The 22,325-nt window shown below is 43.9% G+C and overlaps 1 protein-coding gene across 2 annotated transcripts in view; it reads left to right on the top strand.

The window, feature by feature from the left end:
* Nucleotides 1–22,325, top strand: part of CDH18 (cadherin 18) — a 947,353-nt gene that overhangs the window by 479,451 nt on the left and 445,577 nt on the right. Inside the window, exon 1 of one of the 2 annotated variants that reach the window (XM_041746929.1) lies at nt 14,185–14,268. The exons of the other annotated variant lie outside the window; for it this stretch is intronic. The gene's annotated coding sequence lies outside the window, so the exon portion shown is untranslated. Of the gene's footprint in view, nt 1–14,184; nt 14,269–22,325 lie in introns of those variants that run through there. 2 annotated transcript variants of the gene reach the window in all.

Genomic DNA, 22,325 nt, shown 5'->3' with positions numbered 1-22,325 from the left:
GAAAATAAAATAAAAATTTTAAGCGTTTGTATAATTTTATTGATATGAATTTGAGCATAGGCAGGACATTATTTGCTTGGCAGCAAACTTTGTATTTGATATGCATTACCCACTCACTTACTGAAGTCTCTTGTGCTGGGAATTAAAACCCTGAGGGGCAGGATATTATTGTAAATACGACAGACTTTCAAAATCTTGGGCTTTAATGGGTAGATATTAGCTAAAAATTAAAAAGTTCCGTACGGTAGTTGAATGCCTTAGTGGAATTAACATTCATGTGAGGCATGGTTGTTATATACCCTCAAAGAACAGATTGCCCATAACATGCTCTGTTTGTGATGGGATATTAAAGACCAGCTCTCATAATTTTTCACTCCACATTTATAGATTTGTTTCTGCTGACAGAATCCTGGAAATGTAATTAAATGTTTAGTTTAATTAAAATGGAAAATAAAGCCTTGTTGTCAGAAATTCACCATAGCCCCCAAAAGTAGCAAACATGAGTGATTATGTATCTCAAAAGCGTGTACACTGATTTTCTACATGTGTATATCTTGTAATACTCAAATAGAGTTATACTTGGTATTATGCAATCCTCAAAGCAAACTGTGCTTTATCATTGCAAAAAAATATATATGTATATATAGAATTCCTATTAACATGTAGAATGATATTTATATATGAAAATAGATGAAGCTTTGCCTGTCACATTGATGGGGTGTGGTAGTGCATATTGAGAAACTCACAAAATATATATCTCCACTAGGGGTCAGTCTTTTTTTTTTTTTTTTTTTTTCATAAAGCACCAGATAGTAAATATTTTTGGCTTTGTGGGCCATATGGTCTCTGTCAAAACTACTGTATTCTGTTGCCGTAGCATAAAAACAGCCATAGATGATAATCAAATGGGCATGAGTTTGTTCCAATAAATCTTTATTTATGGACACAAGTTTGAATTTCATATAATCACATTTTATTAAGTAGTAACCACTTAAAAATGTGAAAAAAGCATCGAGGCTCACATGCCTAATCTGTCCTCCAGGCCTTTGGTCTACACACGTGCAAACACATGCTCTTACGCACAAGGAAACACACAACTATTTCCACTAAAGTGTTTTACTTCAAACTATTCAACAAACCTTTCTGATTTCAACTTCTGCTATTCTCTCTATTCTCTGCCTTGCTCTCTCTGGTCTATCCACACTGCTTTTTCTTTGTTTCCCTCTTCTTTATTTTTTCTGTATTTTGAGTCATGCATAAAAACTCCTTCCATATTCAGAATGTATTAAATATTTTGATAAACATTTAACTGTAACATTTTTCTCAGCATGCTTATGTGCTCATTTTTTTTTTTTTAAATAAAATCATTTCCTTAACAAATAGGTCATACAAAGACCAGCTCAGTACTGTGTTTTTGGGGAAAGTTGTCTAAATTGACACTTTAATCTTAGATACTTACTCCTGGAAAGTGTTTTCAGTATGCGTCACACTAGAATCGGGATATATTCTTTGTTACAAATGGTTAATCATGGACCCTCTGTACTTAATTGAAAATTCTCTTTTCTAATTTATAATGGCTTTTTGCTATATATTAAATCTTTAATCTTTGGCATGTGTTTCTGAATTGTTTGTGGTTATATTGAATCTTTTTTTTAATTTACACGAGTTATATTTTAAAAAAATTACATTAAAATGTATATTTGATGCTTAGGAGAGCCTGGGTGGCTTAGTCGGTTAGCTTCCAACCTTTGATTTTGGCTCAGGTCATGATCTTAGTGGAAAGGGGAAATGGAGCCTTCATGGGGCTCTGCTGAGCATGGAGCCTGCTTAAGATCCTCTCCCTTTCCCCCCACTCATGAGTCATTCTTTCTCTAAAAATACATAAATGAGTAGATTAAAAGGGAGAAATCCAGGTTAATATCCGGCATATTGGATTGAGAACAAAAGTGAAGTGGTGATTTTAGATAGGAGTAGGCTCGCCATTGTAATATGAGGAAAGATTAGGAATGTGATTATAATATATTAGGTGTAAGTAGTTTGCTGGACTTTTCTAACAAGAAGAAAATAGTGATTTTGTGGTTATTTTTGTTTTGTAAATGGAGCTGTTATGAGGTTGCTCACTAACAGTGAGAAATGAAAAGACCTGGAATAGAAAAGAGACAAGTTTAGAAATGGTCATCTCAGAAAATTAAATCTATAGAGTTGGGAAATACAGTACAATTACCAGGAAAAGCTTTTTGTTCATTTGAGGTCTGTGTCTTAAAGAGAGAACGATTTACGGACCAGTGTGCTATTTCTCTAGCAACAGAAAACTGTAATAGAAAATGCTTATTTTAATCTTCCACTTATGACCCTCCAACACACCGCCACACACTGATATTTATAGATGTTGCAATTTTCATACAATTTTGCAGATTTGCATGACTTTTACAGTCCTGTGGCACCTTTTCATCTGGCTAAATAAGGAAAGAAAATGTTTGGCTTCTTTAGAATGGTGTTAATGCACATTCATCTTTCCTTCCACATCCTCGTGTTCAGTTGTTCTAACTGATTTCAGACAAAATCAGTCAAACTTTGGTAGAGGCAACAGGGATAATGTCCTAAAATAAGTGAGCAACTTCATGATAATGAATTCCAATGCAAATAGTGATGACTTTGCAGGAAATACACCCAAAAAGTGAATTGCTTCTTTTTGCTTGGGTTCCTTTTCTGACTTTCTCTCTGTTTCACGTCCTCACGGTTGTGCTCTGTAGGTTCTGTGATTGGCAAACCAATCCCCTTTATCTTTGGGTTCTGATTTTGTCCTCTGGAACTCTAAAATAGAGAAAATCTATATCTCCCCTGAACAGATTGTGGATGGCAGCGGATTCCCTTCTTTAGTCCTGCCTTTCACTTTTCAACGAAGTAGGTGATCTCAACAGCACAGAATGTTAACAAATGAACCCCCTTGCTCTCACCCGAGATCATACCCTGGTTTTCCTTGCAATGTGTTCTCTTCTGTTTCGCAGTTGCTTATAACTTTGTAACATTTAGGAAGATGCCCTTTGTATGCATAAATATTTTGGTAAAAACCATAATGGTAACTGAGAGGTTGCATCTATTTTCATAATTTTTATCTACTGAAGATATTTCATTCCACTTATTGTAATAGGTGAATTAGATAAATTATCTCCAATATATGTAATCACTGTAACTTGTCCTCCATAAAGGTGCTATTACACCATCCAAGGAGGAGCAAACTGAGAGCCAGTGTTTATCAATGTCAACCTACTGAATAAGTGCCGATGCCAAAATTTGACCCAAGTTGGTTTCTATCCCAAATCTAAGCATTTGTTTTCAAGTCCCTCGGGGAAAAATAATGGCACAAGGATTTAATAGTTCAGAACTCCATTACATAATGCATTCAGTTAAGTTCTAGGGGGAATTCAGAAAATGGTTGAATAAAAGGGATCGAGGCTATTTTTAATATGGGAATTGTATCATCAGATTCCTATTATGTGCAAAGTAAAATTCCAAACATCATAGGCCTGTATTAGAAAGATTTTTAAGGGTGTTTCTAAAGGAGGAATTTTGGATTGAGGAATGTGATGGAAAATCACCAGTGTCGGTAATGACTGGTAAACAATGAGAGGAGAACACATGGTTAAGGATACTGTGTGTAAAATGCCAGCTATAATAAATGGATATTGGCAGCCAGAGTGATCTTCAGTTGGGCAAAGGACAGTGACGGTTCCTTTCTGGCAATGCCTTGAAACCCACAGATATGTTCCAGGAGCACTGCAATATTCTGATAATAACCTAACCCTACCTAGAATTTAATCTTGCCACTCTCAGGACCGAACTCAGAACAGAACAATAAACTTAAAGCGTGAATTTTCATTGCTCTCCTGGGCCTGTTGTATGATTCTCATAGTCTATGGCAACCAAGAGCCCTGGGCTTATACAATGCAAAAGCCCTATAGAGAAATTGTTTTAGGAGAGCACGCACAATGAATTAAAAAGAAAAAAAGAATAATAATATAAGGTATCCTGAGATATAGGTAAATGGCATTCCTTCTGATCTGCTCAATTTTCCTAGCGTCCCAAATTAACCCTGGCAATATGAAATTCATTTTGGCCTCCCTTTCTAGACAATACTTTGGAGACCCTGTTCTCTTTTTAGCTTGTTCTGTTCTTTATGGGATTGATGGCCTCTATCAATTTGTCTGAGTTAAAAATAATCAGGCCTTATGTGACGACCCAAGGTTTCTTTCAAGGTAGTGATATAAATAACCTTTAATAAATAGTAACTACCCTCACTTTTGTTCACTCAAACATATTCCGGGTAAGAGCAGGTGATAGAATTTGCATTTCAAATCCTTGCTTTCAATACGGTCTTTAATTTCCAATATGAAAAATTACATGTGTTTACTAACTTGGAAACCCTCTTATAAAGCAACTCTGAATAAGCAAGGGAATGGTAAAATATAACTAATCACATATCTTTGAGTGAAGATCAGGCTTTTCCTACATTAACATAAAGAGTACAAGATCTCATTTTAGAACTCTGTGTGCTGTAGAATATATAAATCTCCACTAAGTTCATTTGGTCTATGTTTAGACATTTTTATAGTGACCGAACTTAATTGAATTTCTATATTTTTACATTGCCGGTTTTTGCAAATATTAGAACAGTTCTGCTTGCTAATCAGTAATATATAATTCAGTTTACTGAAATGTCCCTTTTACTTCCTATCAACATAAGATTTAACAGTGTTTCCTGATCATCTCTTATGACTTCTCTTTCCTCTCCTCTCTCATCCCTTCCCTTCTCTTCCTTACATCACCTGCTATGCTTTCATCACTGATCCTGTAGAAACTTTTCTCTTATTTTTTAGAGGCTTATGTCATCAGTATTATTGTGTAGATGACTCATAACCCTACCCCAAGCTACGGTCTCCTATTGCCGGGTGACCCCTGTCTATCTATCTCCTCATGATGACTAGCGAACACCTCAACATTGGCATATTCCAATTAGAATATATTATAATTCCTAACAAGACATTACTTCCCTCTGACAGTGCCATTTTTCCTTAGGATCCTACTTAAAAATCTCAGATTCATTCTTAGCTCTATTTTGTTGTGTTTAATTATTTCTCTATCTACAATATACGTGCCATTTTTCTCCCATTTTTTATACCAGGTTAAAGGTGCTTATTATGATTGTCTAGATTTTAACTATTAAATTTACTACATATTTTTCATTCTGCAATTCAGCAGTCAGGGACTCCTTCCTCGGAGTACCTGGGTAGCTCAGTTGTTTAAGCAACTGACTCTTGGTTTGGGCTTAGGTCATACCTCAGGGTCATGAGATCAAGCCCCATGTTGGGCTCTGTGGTCAGCAGGGAGTCTGCTTGAGATTCTCTCTCTCTCCCTCTGCCTCTCCCCCCCCCCCTTGTGCATGTAGTCTCTCTCTCACTAGATAAAAAAGTAAAATCTTAAAAAAAAAAAAAAAAAAAAAAAAACCTCCTTCCTGCCTTCCTCCTGTTGGATTCCTTTTCTGATGTCTCTGCTCTTACACCTAAAGTGCAAAACCTTAAATTTCTTTTCCTCTCTTTCTTTCACTATATATAGTTTGGTGGCATCATAATGGCATGAAATTTAAGTGCTCGTGGGAACTGACAAGTCATTTTACCTGCCTAATTAAGCAAAAATTCAGGCAATAGTTGATCATGAAATGTGGGAGACTACAAGGAATTGGAAAAGAAATGTTCTTGTTCAGGAGTAAGTAGTGAGGAATCAACTAATCTTTTACTTTATCTTCTCTAATGGTATTGAGAAGCAATAAGATAATTCATGTGCTTTAAGAAATGGTCATATATTTTACTTAGCTGTTGCACTATCAGGATTCTACCCAAGTACAATAGTCAAAAATCTAAGTAAAGATCTAATAAGTCTTTTTTTTTCAAAGACTGTATTTATTTATTCATGAGAAACACACAGAGAGAGGCAGAGACACAGGCAGAGGGAGAAGCAGGCTCCCTGTGGGGAGCTCGACGTGGGACTCGATCCCAGGACCCCAGGGTCACACCCTGGGCTGAAGGCAGGTGCTAAACCACTGAGCTACCCAGGTAAAGATTTATAAAAAGAGATGTTCATGGAAGCATTATTTACATCAAAAAGTTAAAAACAACATTAATATTCAGTGATAGGGAAGAGATGAAAGTATTTGCATATATTTTGTGAATTTTTTTGAAAATGTTAGATGAGTGCTTTGAATTACATAGATTATCTTCTATTAAAATTTACAATGATATACGATTCAGTTTTTCAAGGGTCCATAAGATGCTCTTAGGGACAGTATTAATTATAGAAAGCTTAAGAGTTACTGGTATCCTACTATCTTCTCTGGGACAGGTACAAATGTGCATTAGCAAACTGAATACAGTTCTGAAAATGATTTTGTCAACTGGACATTCTGACTAATTGAGCATTAACCAACCCCTTCTTTCATGATCTCTGTTTTATAGACATTTTAGGCATTTATCGCTTTCCTGGTACTGTAAATATTGAATGTTTGTGTGCAATATAATATTTACTTGTGCAATATAATATTTACTTGACGGTTAAGAATCTTAGAATGCTTCAGGGTCATCACAATGTCCATTTTCATCACACAATACCAAAGAAGCAAATACAGAGAGATATGGGCGGCTGAACTGAGTGAGTACGGTCCTCACAACCTGGCAAGGAGGCTGTATTTTCAATATTAATAAAAAGCTTTGGGGGGAGAGTTTGTGATTTGCCTATTTCTGCTACAGAATGGAGCACAGAAAGCAAATATGATTTACTTAGTGAGTGCTCACTGAGGAAATTACAATCTGGATTCTACTAACCTTTATCCAAAGCCTTTTATAGGCCAAGGATTGTGCTAGACCCTTTTGTGTGTGTAAAACTCTTCGAGGTCTAAGACAGCCCTGTAAAGTGAGCATGGTTCCTCACAACACAAATCTGATAATGAAATCATGAGAGATACAATGATGCGATATAGAAACATCAGGTCATATACATCCCCCCTAATTCTGGTCGATGTGTCTGTCACAGGAAGCAGTGGGGTCATGCTGACAGTGACTTTTATGTGGACGTGATCCAGACCAAGTTGATCCCACTACTTTCTTCCCTTACTGATTTGTTCATCTCGTTAATTAATCACCTTATAGCTTCGCCAAACTCCACATTTAGTTCAATACTTTCTGATTTAGAGTCTACATTTTAATCACAGGTTGTGAAAATTGGGAAAATGTTCATCTGTACTTTTACTGTATTTTTATTTTCCTCAAATCTACAAAGTTTACTGACAGTATTTCAGAGTCTTTTTTTTTTTTTATTTTAGTATTTCAGAGTCTTAAAAAAGAAATCTGGTATATACTTTGAGCAGGTTTTCTCCAAAAATTAATCTAGTGGGCAGCCCAGGTGGCTCAGCAGTTTAGCATCTGCCTTCAGCCCAGGGCCTGGTCCTGGAGTCCCGGGATCGAGTCCCACGTCGGGCTCCCTGCATGGAGCATGCTTCTCCCTCTGCCTGTGTCTCTGCCTCTCTCTGTGTCTCTCAAAAATGAATAAATAAAATCTAAAAAAAAAAAAAATTAATCTAGTGAAACTGGGGTCTATCCGTTACTAAATCTTCACTTATCTGGGAACCAGCGTCTTCATTCTATCACTCACAGTGCAATAAGGATCTATTTTATAGAAATCAGAACCATATGCATAGAAGGTGAGGGATCTTCCTGTTTCCTTAGTCAATTGTCGGTCCTCTGCTGCTAGATCCAAACAAGCTTATTGGTTCTTGATATTTCATACGCCCTGAAGAAATTTTTTTTTAAAAAGCATTCATTTCTCTATTATTACGAATAAGGGAGGTGCTACTTCTTAAATGTAGTCGCACATGTAGTTACCGCTGAGATATTTTCGATTGATCACTCTTCTTCATTGTCCTGTATCAATATTTCCCAGGGACTCTGCAATTCTTAGTGTCAAGTGTGCTGGGTAACAGCGTGCCTAAAGGTCACCTTTATGGGGTCATCCTGAATCATGTAATTAGAGGTGATATTTTTATCAACCTAAGTTTTCTCTTTTCCTTTAAAAAGAGGTATACGATCTGTACTACCTATTACCCGAGGACGTAAAAAAAAAAAAAAAAAACAAAAATACTGCAAAGGAAATGGTGTTTTGCTTAAGATTTCAGCAGCTCTTTCCCTTTATATACAGATCCGATCCTCCTTCGATGTTATTATACTTTCAGTAATTTCAGTTAAAAATCCCCCGCGGTACCGTGTTGGCCTAGTCGACTATCCGGAGTGCTGGATTATAACAAGGGCTATCCCTGCATTTCCTTCATGTTCCTTCTTTATTTAGATTTGAAAACATTGCATCGCCTCCTGAGTGTTCAGGGTAAAATTGAGCACGAGATGACATCTAAAGAGACAATTTCCTGAGTCTGTCTCTCGGAGAACAATCACAGTTTAGCATCGCAATTTTATGTTGCCAGTGTCTGGAGTCTGACCAGCATCAATCGCGTGTTGGATGCTTCCCTGTCACCGGTGAAAATGATTCTTATAAGTCTCCCAAGGTAACGTGAGTGGGGACTCGGGATCAGAAATGTCCATGCTTCCAGTTTCCAAGATTAACTCTGTAATAAATTCTGCTGACTGATACACTCTTCAGTTTTCTGGAGTAATCTTTGACATAAGGAGAAAATAAACATCTGCCCACCACCTGGCTGTCCCCAAGCCGCGTGTTCCACATTGCGTGACTTACTTTCTGCTTCTTTTTAAGCTGAAAATGTAAGAGAATCACTAAGTGGCTTTACTAGGGCTAGGGGAGGTTGGCTTAGTTTCAGAATATCAGATTTTGGAAACCAATTAATCCCAGTATACGTCACATCATTGGCCCTGTGGGGACTCTAGAGCCCTTCATCTGGATGCAGTCTCACAGATACAGACCCTCCCCCTGGTGATTGATTCTTTTTCTAGAAATGGATTGTATCGTTTGGTGATGCTGACAAATCCCTCTGTAGGTCATCCCACTCAGGAGCAAGTGCCTGTTGACTTCCATTATGACTGTCCACTAGACGGGCTTATTATGGTCTTACCCAGGGAAAAGCACCCAGGAGGAGGCCTCGTGAAAACGCATTTTGTTTTCAGGTGTGTCCCTCGGATGCTCATTGCTGGTGTCTCTGCAGAAGCTTCAGTGGCAAGCGGCAAACATTTTACTTCCTTCCACTGGAGGCAGTTAAACAAACGGGCTTCTCTAGAGAATGTCAAAATGTGAAATTTTAAAATTAAATTACATGACCTCTTACAGACCCAAAATTCCTCTTTATATCCCCTTTGTTTTTACAACGATCCCTTTCCTTCTGCTGCCGCGAGTTCATAAATACAAAAAAAAAAAAAAAAACCAGTAAAATGGATTATTATCAATACGTCCTCCGATAAACACAAACCAGAACTTATGTTTGGCTACTCCGCAAGGAAAATCTCTCTTAAATCAGAAGCTGCATGAGAAGAGATATTACAAAACGTGAAGCAGCACTGGCTCATTATTCTGGTGCTGTTGTTTCAGTTCCACTTGAACCTGCGAGTTTTAGTTTTTAGAGATTTTCAAATCATAAACGACTTTGAACATCTTACCTTGGAACAACTTTTTACTTAAATGCCTAATTCCCTCACAACCAGACATGATCCAATGCAAGTGTTTTGTTTGTTTGTTTGTTTGTTTGTTTTCATTGTTTCTGTTAGTTTGTTTAATCATATCAAAACCCTAAATCAACTGATCGGGGAAGGACAAACATTATATGGTCTCATTCACTTGGGGAATATAAAAAATAGCGAAAGGGAATATAAGGAGAAAAATGAGTGGGAAATATCAGGAAGGGAGACAGAACATAAAGACCCCTAACTCTGGGAAACGAACTAGGGGTGGTGGAAGGGGAGGAGGGCGGGGGGTGGGGGTGACTGGGTGACGGGCACTGAGGGGGGCACTTGATGGGATGAGCACTGGGTTTTATTCTGTATGTTGGCAAATTGAACACCAATAAAAAATAAATTTATTATTAAAAAAAAACCCTGAATCAAATGAAATCCCTTCACATTTCACATCAAGTTAAATAAAACTAGTAAAATAGAACTAGCTGGTGGGCCCTGTGAGTTTCCTGGAAATACCATCTACCCTCTCACCCTCTTTGACCTTTCCTGGAAGCAGAAGGGAAGAAGGAGACCCTTAGACATTAATTAACCTTTATTAAAGGTTTGTCACAGATGAAGCACAATTGCACAGGTTTTCACGGAACGTTTGCAAAGACCCCGGTGAGCTGAGGATTGCCTCCTGGATCCTGAAGAGAATCCTTCTGAGTCTCAGGGTGAAGCAGCTTGCACACACTGGGAGGAGAAGAAGTGCAAACGAGGGTCTGGGTCCTCTCCTCTTTTTCCTCTGGGTCCTCTTTTTTTTTTTTTTCTCATATATTCACTTAGACTTTTATTTACAACTTAAATTACACAGCAGCTTTACACAGCATGAGATGGCAAAAAAGGAGAGCAAAAAAAGGGAGGAAGCTGGCTCCTGAGATTCTAGGCCACCTCCACCTCCTCCTCTTGTGCGTACATAGCAGAGTCTTCAGTGCTGCCTCCACTCCAGTTCCTGGATCAGGTCTTGGAACAGAGGTGTAAGTTGGGTTCTGGCTCTGACAGTCCCAGAGCCACCAGGGCTCCCACTAGCAGCTTCTTCACAGGCGTTGGGGCTGAGTGTGAAGGCATCAGTTTGTCTAAGCGATGGCGACAAATGAGGCCGTTGGAATTCAGGTAGAAGGTGGAATAGGCATCATAGGTCCGATAAAGCTCTTCCTTGTCCCGCTTGTAGAAACGCAAAAAGAGCAGGTGGATGGGCAGCCCCACAAGCCGCCAGCGGGCTTGCAGGGTCCAATTCTCTGGGTGGCGGGTCAGCTGCAGAACCTCCAACCGAAGCTGTGCAAAATAGTTCCAGGCCAGAAGTGCAAACGAGGGTCTGGGTCCCTGTCCTCGGGATCCTAAGGGTGCAGGCCCCGTCTCCCGCCTCCCTTAAGTCTTTGCTCCTTTGAGTCCAAGGGGCGGGCACCCCAGAAACGGGCACCCCAGCGACGGGCACCCCAGGGACGGGCACCCCAGGTACGGGCACCCCAGGCACGGGCATCCCAGGGACGGGCATCCCAGGGACAGGCACCCCAGGTACGGGCACACCAGGGACGGGCACCCCAGGGGCGGGCACCCCAGGGATGGGCACCCCAGGGACGGGCACCCCAGGGACGGGCACCCCAGGGACGGGCATCCCAGGGGCGGGCACTGCAGGGGCAGGCACCCCAGGGACGGGCACCCCAGGGGCGGGCATCCCAGGGGCAGGCACCCCAAGGACGGGCATCCCAGGGGCGGGCACCCCAGGGACGGGCACCCCAGGTACGGGCATCCCAGGGGCGGGCACCCCAGGGCCGGGGATCCCAGGGCCGGGCACCCCAGGGGCGGGCACCCCAGGGACGGGCACCCCAGTGACGGGCACCCCAGAGACGGGCATCCCAGGGACAGGCACCCCAAGGACGGGCACCCCAGGGGTGGGCACCCCAGGGCCGGGATCCCAGGGACGGGCACCCCAAGGACGGACATCCCAGGGGCAGGTACCCCAGGGATGGGCACCCCAGGGGCGGGCATCCCAGGGGCAGGCACCCCAAGGACGGGCATCCCAGGGGCGGGCACCCCAGGGCCGGGGATCCCAGGGACGGGCAACCCAGGGACGGGCACCCCAGGGGCGGGCACCCCAGGGGCGGGCACCCCAGGGGCGGGCATCCCAGGGATGGGCACCCCAGGGGCGGGAATCCCAGGGGCGGGCACCCCAGGGCCGGGGATCCCAGGGCCGGGCACCCCAGGGACGGGCACCCCAGGGACGGGCTGAGCGAGGTGCTCCCCGTGGTGCTCGCCTGCCGCGCCCCGGGGGTGGCCCGGGATTCCGGGGATTCAGGCGCGCTGCGGGGCGCTGCGGCGCTGGGGCGGGTCTCCGCGAGCTCCCGTGGCCCTGGGGACCCAGATGCGCGGGCACCTGGGGGCGGCCCCAGGGGACAGGTCCGCGCGCAGGGCCGCGTCCTGGGGCGAGCAGGTGCAGGTCGCCTCCGAGGAGCAGCGCCGAGCCCCGGGGTGCCCCCCCGCCCCGGCCCTGCACCCGCGTCCCAGCCGCGCCCACTCGGGCTCGCAGGTGCGTGAGCCGCGCTCGCACCTCCGCACGCGCAGCCTCCCGCCGCCTCCGCGCCGCCCGCCGGGCCTGCCCCCTCGCGGCCTCCCACCCCGCCAGCGCCTGACGGCCGCTCGCCCCCAGGTGCCCAGGAGCCAGGCGCCCCTCCCCGCGGACAGGAGGGCGGCCCGTCGCTCCCGGGGCGGCCGAGCTAAAGACGCTGCTGTGGAGTCAGGGGCTTAAGTCTTTTTTTTTTTTTGGTTTTGCTTTTTTAATGAATGGCATTGCTTTCCACGTGACCTTGCGGAAAAGGGTGTCCGTTCGGGTGCCACAGAACCAGTGCAGCCGTGGGGTAGGCGCGATGGGGGCGGGAGGAGGCAGAGGGGAAGGGCAGGGGGGAGGGAGGGGGAGGATGGAGGGGGAGAGGAGGAGGGTGGGGGAGAGAAGGAGTGGAGGGAGGGGGAGAGGAGGGAGGGGGAGGATGGAGGGGGAGAGGAGGAGGAGAAGAGGAGAGGAGGAGAGGAGGGAGGAGGGAGGGGGAGAGGAGGAGAGGAGGGAAGAGGAGAGGAGGGGAGGAGGGAAGAGGAGTGGAGGGAATCACAGAGGGGTGGGGGAGAGGAGGGGAGGGGGAGAGAGGAGAGGAGGGAGGGGGAGAGGAGGGAGGGGAGAGAGGAGAGGAGAGAGGGGGAGATGAGAGGAGAGAGGGGGAGAGAGGAGAGGAGAGAGGTGGAGAGGAGGAGGAGAAGAGGAGAGAGAGGAGAGGAGAGGAGGAGGAGGAGAGGAGGGGAGGAGGGAGGAGAGAGGTGGAGGGAGGGGAGGAGAGGAGAGGGAGGGGGAGAGGAGGGGAAGGAGGAGGAGGAGGGGGAGAGGAGAGGAGGAGGAGGGAGAGAGGGAGGGAAGAGTGAGAGGGGAGGAGGAGGGAGGGGACAGAGGAGGGAGGGAGGGGAGAGGAGGGAGGAAGGGAGAGGAGGGAGGGGGAGGAGGAGGAGGAGAGGAGGGGGGGGAGAGGAGGGAGGGAGAGGAGGGAGGGAGGAGGGGAGAGGAGGAGAGGGGAGGGGAGAGGAGGGGAGGGGGAGGAGGAGGGGGGAGAGGGGAGAGGAGGGGAGAGGAGGGAGAGAAGGGGAGAGGGGGAGGAGAGGAGGGAGGGGGAGAGGGAGGAGAGGAGGGAGGGGGAGAGGAGGGAGGAGGGGGGGAGAGGAGAGGAGAGAGAGAGAGGAGAGGAGGGGGGAGGGGAGGAGAGGAGAGAGAGGGGAGGGGGGAGGAGGAGAGGAGGGAGGGGGAGAGGAGGAGAGGAGGGAGGGGGAGAGGAGGGATGCGGAGGGGAGGGAGGGGGCACGGAGGGGAGCATGGAGAGAGGGAGAAGGAGAGGAGGGGGGAGTAGAGGACGGTGGAGGGGAGCACGAGGAGGAGAGGGAGGAGGGAGGAGGGAGGAGCGGAGCGGAGAGGCGGAGCGAGCACGCGAGGCGGCAGGGGGGAGGCCGGGCGGGCAGCCAGTGAGCGGGCGCGGGGCGCGGGAGCCGAGCCAGTCGGGCCCTGGGAGGACGCGGCGGCGGAGCTGAGCCCGCTCCCGGCTCCCCGCTGCTCCCTCTGCTCCCCGCTCCCCGCCGCTCCTCCCGCTGCTCCCTCTGCTCCCTCTGCTCCCCGCTCCTCCCGCTGCTCCCTCTGCTCCCCGCTCCCCGCCGCTCCTCCCGCTGCTCCCTCTGCTCCCACCGCTCCCCGCCGCTCCCCTCCCCGCGCCGCGCGGTCCTCCGAGGGACGACGGGCGCCGGGCCTGGCCTCCTGCCCCGGGCGGGGGCGCGCACCTGCCGGGAGGGGGCGGGAGGGGGCGGGGGCGCGCCTGGGTCGGGCGCAGCCTGCGGGGCGGCGGGGGCGGCGCTGAGGCCGCTGCGGCTCCCGGACCCCCCCCCCCCCCCGCCCGGGGCCGGAGCCGAGGCTGCCCGAGCCCTCCCCGCCCTCCCCGCCCCTCCCCTTCCTCCCGCCCGGGCGAGGCCCGCGAGCGCCGCCGAGGCTGGAGATGAAACTTTTGCTGCTGCTGCGGGCCCCCCGGTGAGCGAGGCGGCGGCGGCTGCCCCCTGGACCCGGCACCTGGGGGGGGGCAGGGGTTAGTTATTTTGCATTAATGTCGGGGTCTAAGATCCGAGGCAGAGCTGTGCCTTGTGCATGTCGAGATGCTGCGGGTGCGTGCGTGTGTGCAGAGTGTGGAACTAGGAGAACCTGCGTGCATGTAACAGGTGAACAAAAAAAGCAATTTTATGAGCTTGTTCCTACAGTATTTGCCCGTGTGCACGCCTCTTTGTACTTAAGGGACTTTCAGATTAATCAAGAGTTAACGTCGCTCGCTATTTCCCTGCCGGGTACCAAGAAAGGGGAAAATGAAATTCTTAGGTACCATAAGGTCTTGGGTTGGCTCAGGTGATGGCATCACTGCTTGGAGCTCAGAGAGACAGATCACAGGAAGATTTCATTATGCAGCCAAAAAAAAAAAAAACCCACAAGCTCTGACAGTGCTTGGGAACCTTTATTTTCCACTCTGGGATCACCCACAGGTTTTTTCAAAGCAGGGGGCTTTCCTTCTGCAGTAATTGTTCTCTTCTATTTTCGTGGACTTGCCTTGCCAGGGGAAATATGCCAAATCCAGAGTTTTGAGGTCCGGATTCGGTCTGGGGTGTACCCTGTGGGCTGTGGGAGGGGAAAGCAGGGTAGGAGAGTGCTAGAGAATGAGCTCTGGGGTCTGACACGCTGCTGCAAGCACCTATCATCATTTCAGCTTCTTTGGAGCCTCCTGCTCGTATTCATTTAATTCTGGGTTTCCTGATAATGAATCAGCCCACGGTAGGTCAACACGCTGGTTCATTTCCTAAGGCCCCCATTGAATGCCTCGCCGGGTGAGTATTTTATAAACCATAATACTGATGGTTTTTAGAGATTGCCAACTTAAGGAGGGAGCAATTGAAAAAAGAAAATAATAAAGGAAATGATATCAATGGCCAAGTTTGGTTTCCTGACAAGGTAAGTAGAAAAATCAGGATTTACTGTTTTGGATGCAAAGGGAAATACACTGGTAGAAGGAAGGGAAGGGCTGGGGAGCTCTGGCTGCCTGGGTGTCTGGTGCATCCCCGGCTGTAGCAGTTGCAAACATGGTCACTAGCAACCAGCGCCTGAGTAAGATCTATGCACTGTGGCAATTGGAAATTATCCCTCCTGATGCCCTAATTCAGGTGCATTTAACAGAATCAAGAGCATGAGGGAGTCAATCCAACTTTATAGATTCTTTCGATGAAGCATGCTTTGTATGGTAAATAGCACTTTTTGTTGCCTTATATAAATATCACTACTGCGCCTCACGTTGATTTTTCTGGTCTCATGAATGCACACCACAAGTTCACAAGTGAGTGTGTCCCTCTTGCCCTGTGCGTGGCCTGTCGATGGTTAGAAGTTTGAAGTGTGCCTGATGTATTTGCAGCTGAGACAGTCGTTCTTTAGAATCTGAACGTGCATGTGCCTTTGGTGGGTCTAGATAAAACACACAGAGCTTAGTGACCTGAAGATATTTCTTTATCTCGGATTCCTGCGTTTGATAAGAGTGTAGTCAAGGGAAAAGTGAGAGAAAGTGAGAGATTAAAGACAGCAAGTATGCAAGATGTTGTTTTGCTTTTTTTTTTTTTTTTAATAAGTAGAGGACTTCAAACTTTTTAATTTGCTTATGTGCCTTTCATGTAGTTGCATTATACGTGTGTGTGAAACCGCATTTTGGATAAGGGCTTCTTCCCCTTGGTGCTATTGATATATTAGGCTGTATAATTCTCACGGGCAAGGGAGCCTGTCCTGTGTTTTATAGGATGCCTAGCAGCCTCCTGGTTTTCTACCCACAAGATGCCAGTAGCGGCATTCCCAAACTGTGACAAGGAAAAGTATCTCCAGGCATTGTTAACTATTTCCTTGAGGGGCAAACGGGCACTCTTCTCCCACTGAAAACCACTGCTGTGGGGGGAAAAAAAAAACAAATATCGTGTGCAGAAAAGGGTCATAGAACACATGGTTTGAGTAGGCAACTGCTCACATTTAGTTCAATTTGGCTGCTCTGGTGATTCTCCTTCTCTTGCTCTGATGGGGTTCCTCTGCTAGGTGTTTCCTTAGGTCCCTAACACAGACTGTGGAAGAGCTGGTCAGTATTCTTGTTTTTCTGTAGACTGAGAGACTGGGCTGTATTATTACATGCTGTCGTTTGTAGGAACAAGAGGAAAGTTTAAAAACGAGAAAAAGAAAATGTAAATGTGGAGGCTGAAGATACATTTCATTTCAGTTTTTTTCAGATGAGTTTTTACTATAAATAATAAGTAAATGAAAGCTAGTGACTCTACTTTAGAATAGCTTTGGTTATTGTTTTCTTTTTTTTCCCTTTTTTTTTTTTTGAGTAGGTATATGTTTGGAATGTCAGGAGTGGGCGTTCACTCCAGGCATTCCATGTGCTTGGAGTAGTTTAAAATGTTCAGAGGCTCCAGGAAAACATTTTTATTTTAAATGCATAGTTTGTATTGGCAGTAATCTGTAGCACAATAAAAAAAAATATATTGAGCTTAATGATTTGAAGACATAGCGGAACGTGACCCTGACCCTGGATTTCTTGTGTCAAATGTCGCTTGTATACAGGGCATTTTTCCTCATTTGCAAAAGGGGATGAGAATAGGCTTGAGAGCCATACAATACAAGGTGTTAAAATGGGTTTCAGTGGGTAAAGATCTACACCATGGTTGGCACTTTATCATACACTCAGTGTCTTTGGTGATTTGTTTGATGAAATTGACTCAGCATGCTGAATCTTCCAGCTATTCTGGTTAAAATTTATCTATAAGAAATGATAATATTTTTGTTTTGTCTTTTATTTAAATTCCAGTCAGTTGATGTACAGTGTAATACTAGTTTCAGGTGGACAATATAGTGATTCCGCGCTTCCATACGAGAGCCTGCGCTCATTGCTAGTGCCCTCCTTCATCCCCATCACCTGTTACACTCATCCCTTCACCCCAGGGACCATCAGTTTGTTCTCAGTAGCTAAGAGTCTGTTTCTTCGTTTGCTAATCTCTCTCTCTCTCTCTCTCCCCCCTTTGCTTGTTTGTATGAAAAAAATATTTTTTATGGATGAAATAACACATTTTATTTTTTTTAAGATTTTATTTATTCATAAAGAGAGGCAGAGACACAGGCAGAGGGAGAAACAGGCTCCATGCAGGGAGCCCGATGTGGGACTCGACCCCAGGTCCCCAGGATCACACCCTGGGCTGAAGGTGGCCCTAAACCACTGAGCCACCTGGGCTGACCAACACTTTCTAGTTTTGAAATATGATGTAAGTTATGGATAAATCTAATCTTTCTCTCATTTCTGTCCTCCCCCAGATTATCTACATTTATAATTTGTTCATAAACACAGAAATGTGAAACCTAGAATGCACTTGAAATTTACTCTTCAGCAATAACCATTATTACCAATTCGGTATATTTTGTCAAAATGATTTTTAATGAATAGTTTAATATAGATATCTATATAGTTGTAAAATATAGCTTTAAAGTTAAAGATGCGGGTGTACACATCTGTCTGCGTTCGTATGGGCATATGTACATAGACACGTTGAACACAGCTCAGTATTATACCCTAATAGTTTTATAGCGTCTTCACTCTTCTATGTGAATTTATAGAGAATTCATGTATATTTAGCAAGAATCCAGTACAGCATTATGCACAGATCTGACATTTAACTCTAGTTCAATTTTCGAGACACGCATCTGCTTCTAGCTTTCTCTTCTTATTAGGCCAGAGTGATTTCAGATTGGTTGATGCCTCTGCCATAGTGAGTGGTGTACGTTGTGACTCTCACATAGGATTGCATAGACCTACTGTCATTCATTTAAGTGACCCTCCATTAAAAATTTTTTAATAGTAAAGGGAAGATCAAATTAAGTTAAATAATTTAGTATCTCTATCATTGCTGATAGCATTTTGACTTTTAAGTGTGGCACATGTTCCAGGAAGAGATTTCCAGGAAAATAGATGGACTTCGGGGAAACATAGGAACAGATATAAGAAGGACATTCACTTTAGTGTGTCCTGACCTGCCTGGATGGTGCTTCTGTAGATACCAGAAAATTCTAGTGTGGAGACTTCTACACTGCATGGGTACCTCAATTTAGGAAACTTCTTGGTAGTCTGAGAATAAAATGAATAGATTTCAACCCCTACAATTATTTGAGTAAAATACTGAATAAAGAAAATATTTCACTTATTATTTTACTCACTGGATGGGATATAATAGTTGAATTGCCAGTGAAATGGATTTGGGATTTGCCAGGTGCCTCCACTGAAAAAAGAGAATCCACCGATCATTTAATATTTCACTTATGTTTAGATGACCATACGGTTCTTCAAATAGAAATTTATTTTCATTATATTTATGCCTTTGGGACAATATATATGACTAATATATAACTACATGCGATCTGATAGGCTTGGCAATTTCACTTGATCCAATTACTTTCAGTCAATCTACCTGATACCAAAAGTATTTTAAATTTTTTTTTTTAATTTTTATTTATTTATGATAGGCACACAGTGAGAGAGAGAGAGAGAGAGGCAGAGACACAGGCAGAGGGAGAAGCAGGCTCCATGCACCGGGAGCCTGATGTGGGATTCGATCCCGGGTCTCCAGGATCGCGCCCTGGGCCAAAGGCAGGCGCTAAACCACGGCGCCACCCAGGGATCCCCCCAAAAGTATTTTAAATAAAAAATATCTGTCTAGGTTAAACTCATAGCTATCAATGGGATTTAAATGAGGACTGGATGCCATTTTAACACATTAAAGCGTCCCCATTACAAAGAATTTTTGAACCCAATGTTGGCAAAGTTGTGATAAAACTCTTATTTGCACTTATCCCTTGTAGAAATGAAAATTAACATACCAGTTATGAAAAGCAATTTTCAGTTCTTGGCCAGAGATGGGAAAAGGGAGATTTCCTGAAATGAAACTTGTGGAAGTAAACCACTAAAAAACATGGAGAAATTACTCAAGAAGTTAAACTTAAGAATTTGAGTCAATCTAAATGATGATAAATTGAAGGAACTTGAATAGTAAACTTAATATAAAATGTGTTTTTTGAAGGATATCAAAAAAATCCATTCAGTTGGATAATAATATATTGAGACAAAAAAATGTATGAATAGTAAACTTAATATAAAATGTGTTTTTTGAAGGATATCAAAAAAATCCATTCAGTTGGATAATAATATATTGAGACAAAAAAATGTATATCTCCCAATTTTTCTGTGTCCTTTATATATTTAAACATGTGTAATTAGTATCTTTAGTGGCCTTGTGATATGATTTAAATGAGCTAGGAAAATATCAACAAATTATTTTAACCTAATGCACTTTTATTGCTTTTATGAAGAACCTGCTTATTGGCTGATTGGTTCAGTTTAACTTATCAATAGATGAGAAAGCCCTGTATTACCGATTGGGGGAGTAAACCAGTTCCAAAAGCCTATTCAGTAAGATTTTCAATTCTGCGATTGAAATTCTACTCTTAGATGATTTATCGTGTTTTATAGCAAAAATAGTCATCTTAGATAATAAATTATACTTTACTATATTAAATATTAAATTCATTTATGATGATTACATTTTATCTGGGAAGAGTGATGATATGCAAAGGAAATAATGTCTTGTAGAATATATTAGGAAGGGGGAAAATGAAAGTGGGATATGGAATCAAAGCTTTGTTTTTTTAATTTATTTTATTTTTAGTTTATTTATTTTTTGGAATCAAAGCTTTGAAGAAGTAAGTGGTAGTTTTTATTTTAGCCATTATGGCTTGTAAGACCTCATTGGAAAGGTGCCTTTGAATAAAAGCTTGGAGGAAGTATGGCTATGGACAATATTGATATGATGCACCATGTTCCAGAGGGGATGAAAGCAAGTACAGAAGTGGGCAGGAATATGCACGCCCTAGAGAAGAACAGCAAGGTCAGCGTAGTTGGAATGAAGTAACAGAAATGGAGTCTAGAAGGTGATCATGGAAACCAGATGGTGATGGTGTGTAGATCCTGTAGATTAGCATAAGGACCTTGTATTTTTCCTAGGAGATTTGGAGGTCTTACCAGAGAAATGACTTCGTCTGGCATCTGTTACATTAGGTGGTAAAAAAAGGTGAAGAATACAGATGGGATCCAGGTTACTCATCAGCTCCATATTAGCAAGGAAGTCTGGCCATAGAGTTGCAATTAGACTGAAGAGGAGCTAGAGCAGAAGCAGACAGGTACGGAGTTATTTCAATAATTTGGAGGAGAGAAAATGACAATCTGCAGCACAGTGAAAGCAATGGAGGTGGGAGAAAAGAGATATATCTTGAAATTAAAGCTGGTGGGACTTGACATGGGATAAGCTCTTTGAGGTGCTGGGGGACAGTGAGGGCGAAGCATCTATTTTGTTTGCTGCATCCTGAGCAATCAGAAGGATGCAGTTATGGAGCACCTGGCTGGCCCTGTCAGGAGAGCTTGTGGCTCTGGATTCCAGGGTCATGAGTTCAAACCCCATATTGAGTAGAGAGTTTACTTAAATAAGCTTAAAAAAAAACAAGAAGCAGAGGAAGGATGCAGTTGCTATCTCCTAAGAAGGGGAGGGAAGGAAATGGACAGAACAAAGTGTAGCAGGGGAAGGAGAAGAGGCAGTTAGATATGAAGAACGGAATTTTGTGCAATTTTTTCAGGGTTTTTTTTCTTTTTTTAAGTACACTCTGCCCAGCATGGAATCCAGTGCAGTGCCAGAACTCATAACCCCAAGGTCATGATCTGAGCGGAGACCAAGTGTCAGAAACTCAACTGACTGAGCCACCCAGGCACCACGTATAGTTTTAGATTTAAATGTCTAAGTAGGGGATCCCTGGGTGGCGCAGCGGTTTGGCGCCTGCCTTTGGCCCAGGGCGCGATCCTGGAGACCCGGGATCGAATCCCACATCGGGCTCCCGGTGCATGGAGCCTGCTTCTCCCTCTGCCTATGTCTCTGCCTCTCTCTCTCTCTGTGTGACTATCATAAATAAATAAAAATTAAAAAAAAAATGTCTAAGTAGGGATGGCACGGAGCTTGTTGAACACACAGGTGAGGGGTCCAGGGAAGAGCTGTCAGCTGGAGGAAGGATATCAGAAGTCATCCCTCACCGGTTACGTTTAAAGTGAAGAGATTGGGGCACCTGGTGAATTAGTTGGTTAAGCGGCTTTCTTTGGCTCAGGTCTTGATCCCAGAGTCCTGGATCAAGCCCCACATCAGGCTTTCTGCTCAGTCAGGAGCCTGCTTCTCCCTGTCCCTCTGCTTGCTGCTCTTCCTGCTTGTGTGTGCTCTCTCTCTCCTCTCTCTTCTCTCTCTCTCTCTCTCTGTAGTAAATAAATAAATAAACAAGTAAATAGCATATTTAAAAATAAAAATAAAAATAAATAAAATGAAGAGATGATATGAATGAAAAGATGAAAAACACAAGGCCAGAATCTAGAACCACTCACCACAGGTAGAGTTGAGAAAATGAAAAGCAGCCCAATGGGTTTCTTGAGGCCTTAAAATCAAATATTGGCACAAAATTATTGGTTCAATCATCTCTAGATTTTCGTGTTCATTAACATAGTTCTCGTCTTTTAATATTTTTACTGGCTTTAACTGAAGCTAGATGTTACAATGATTGCTTTTTAGATTTGACAAATACATAAATTATATCTAATTAATAATGACTGAATATTTTGCTTTTCTCTAACCCAAAATTATTCTACAAATATTCCGCAGAGTAGGTATGAAGTCTCTTGTAGCCATTGTTACAATTAAGGAACATTATGTTTTTATGTTGTTATCCAGCTCATGATTTATGTCCAGCCTTTGATGTGCATGATAAATATATAAAGAGATAAATATACAAAACATCAAGATATGAATCTATAGTTTCAACTGCAGGTATGAGCTGACAAAAAAAAATAATGAAATAGAGCTTTAAGCAAATATGCAAGATTACTATGTTAGTAGGTCTTATCAATGACGCTCACACCAGTGAAAGTGTTCTTTCAACAACTATTC

This window comes from Vulpes lagopus, chromosome 3 (genome assembly GCF_018345385.1).
Source record: "Vulpes lagopus strain Blue_001 chromosome 3, ASM1834538v1, whole genome shotgun sequence".
NCBI lineage: Eukaryota > Metazoa > Chordata > Mammalia > Carnivora > Canidae > Vulpes > Vulpes lagopus.
Note: the sequence above shows the minus strand (reverse complement) of the source record. Positions and strands in the feature narration are given on the sequence as shown.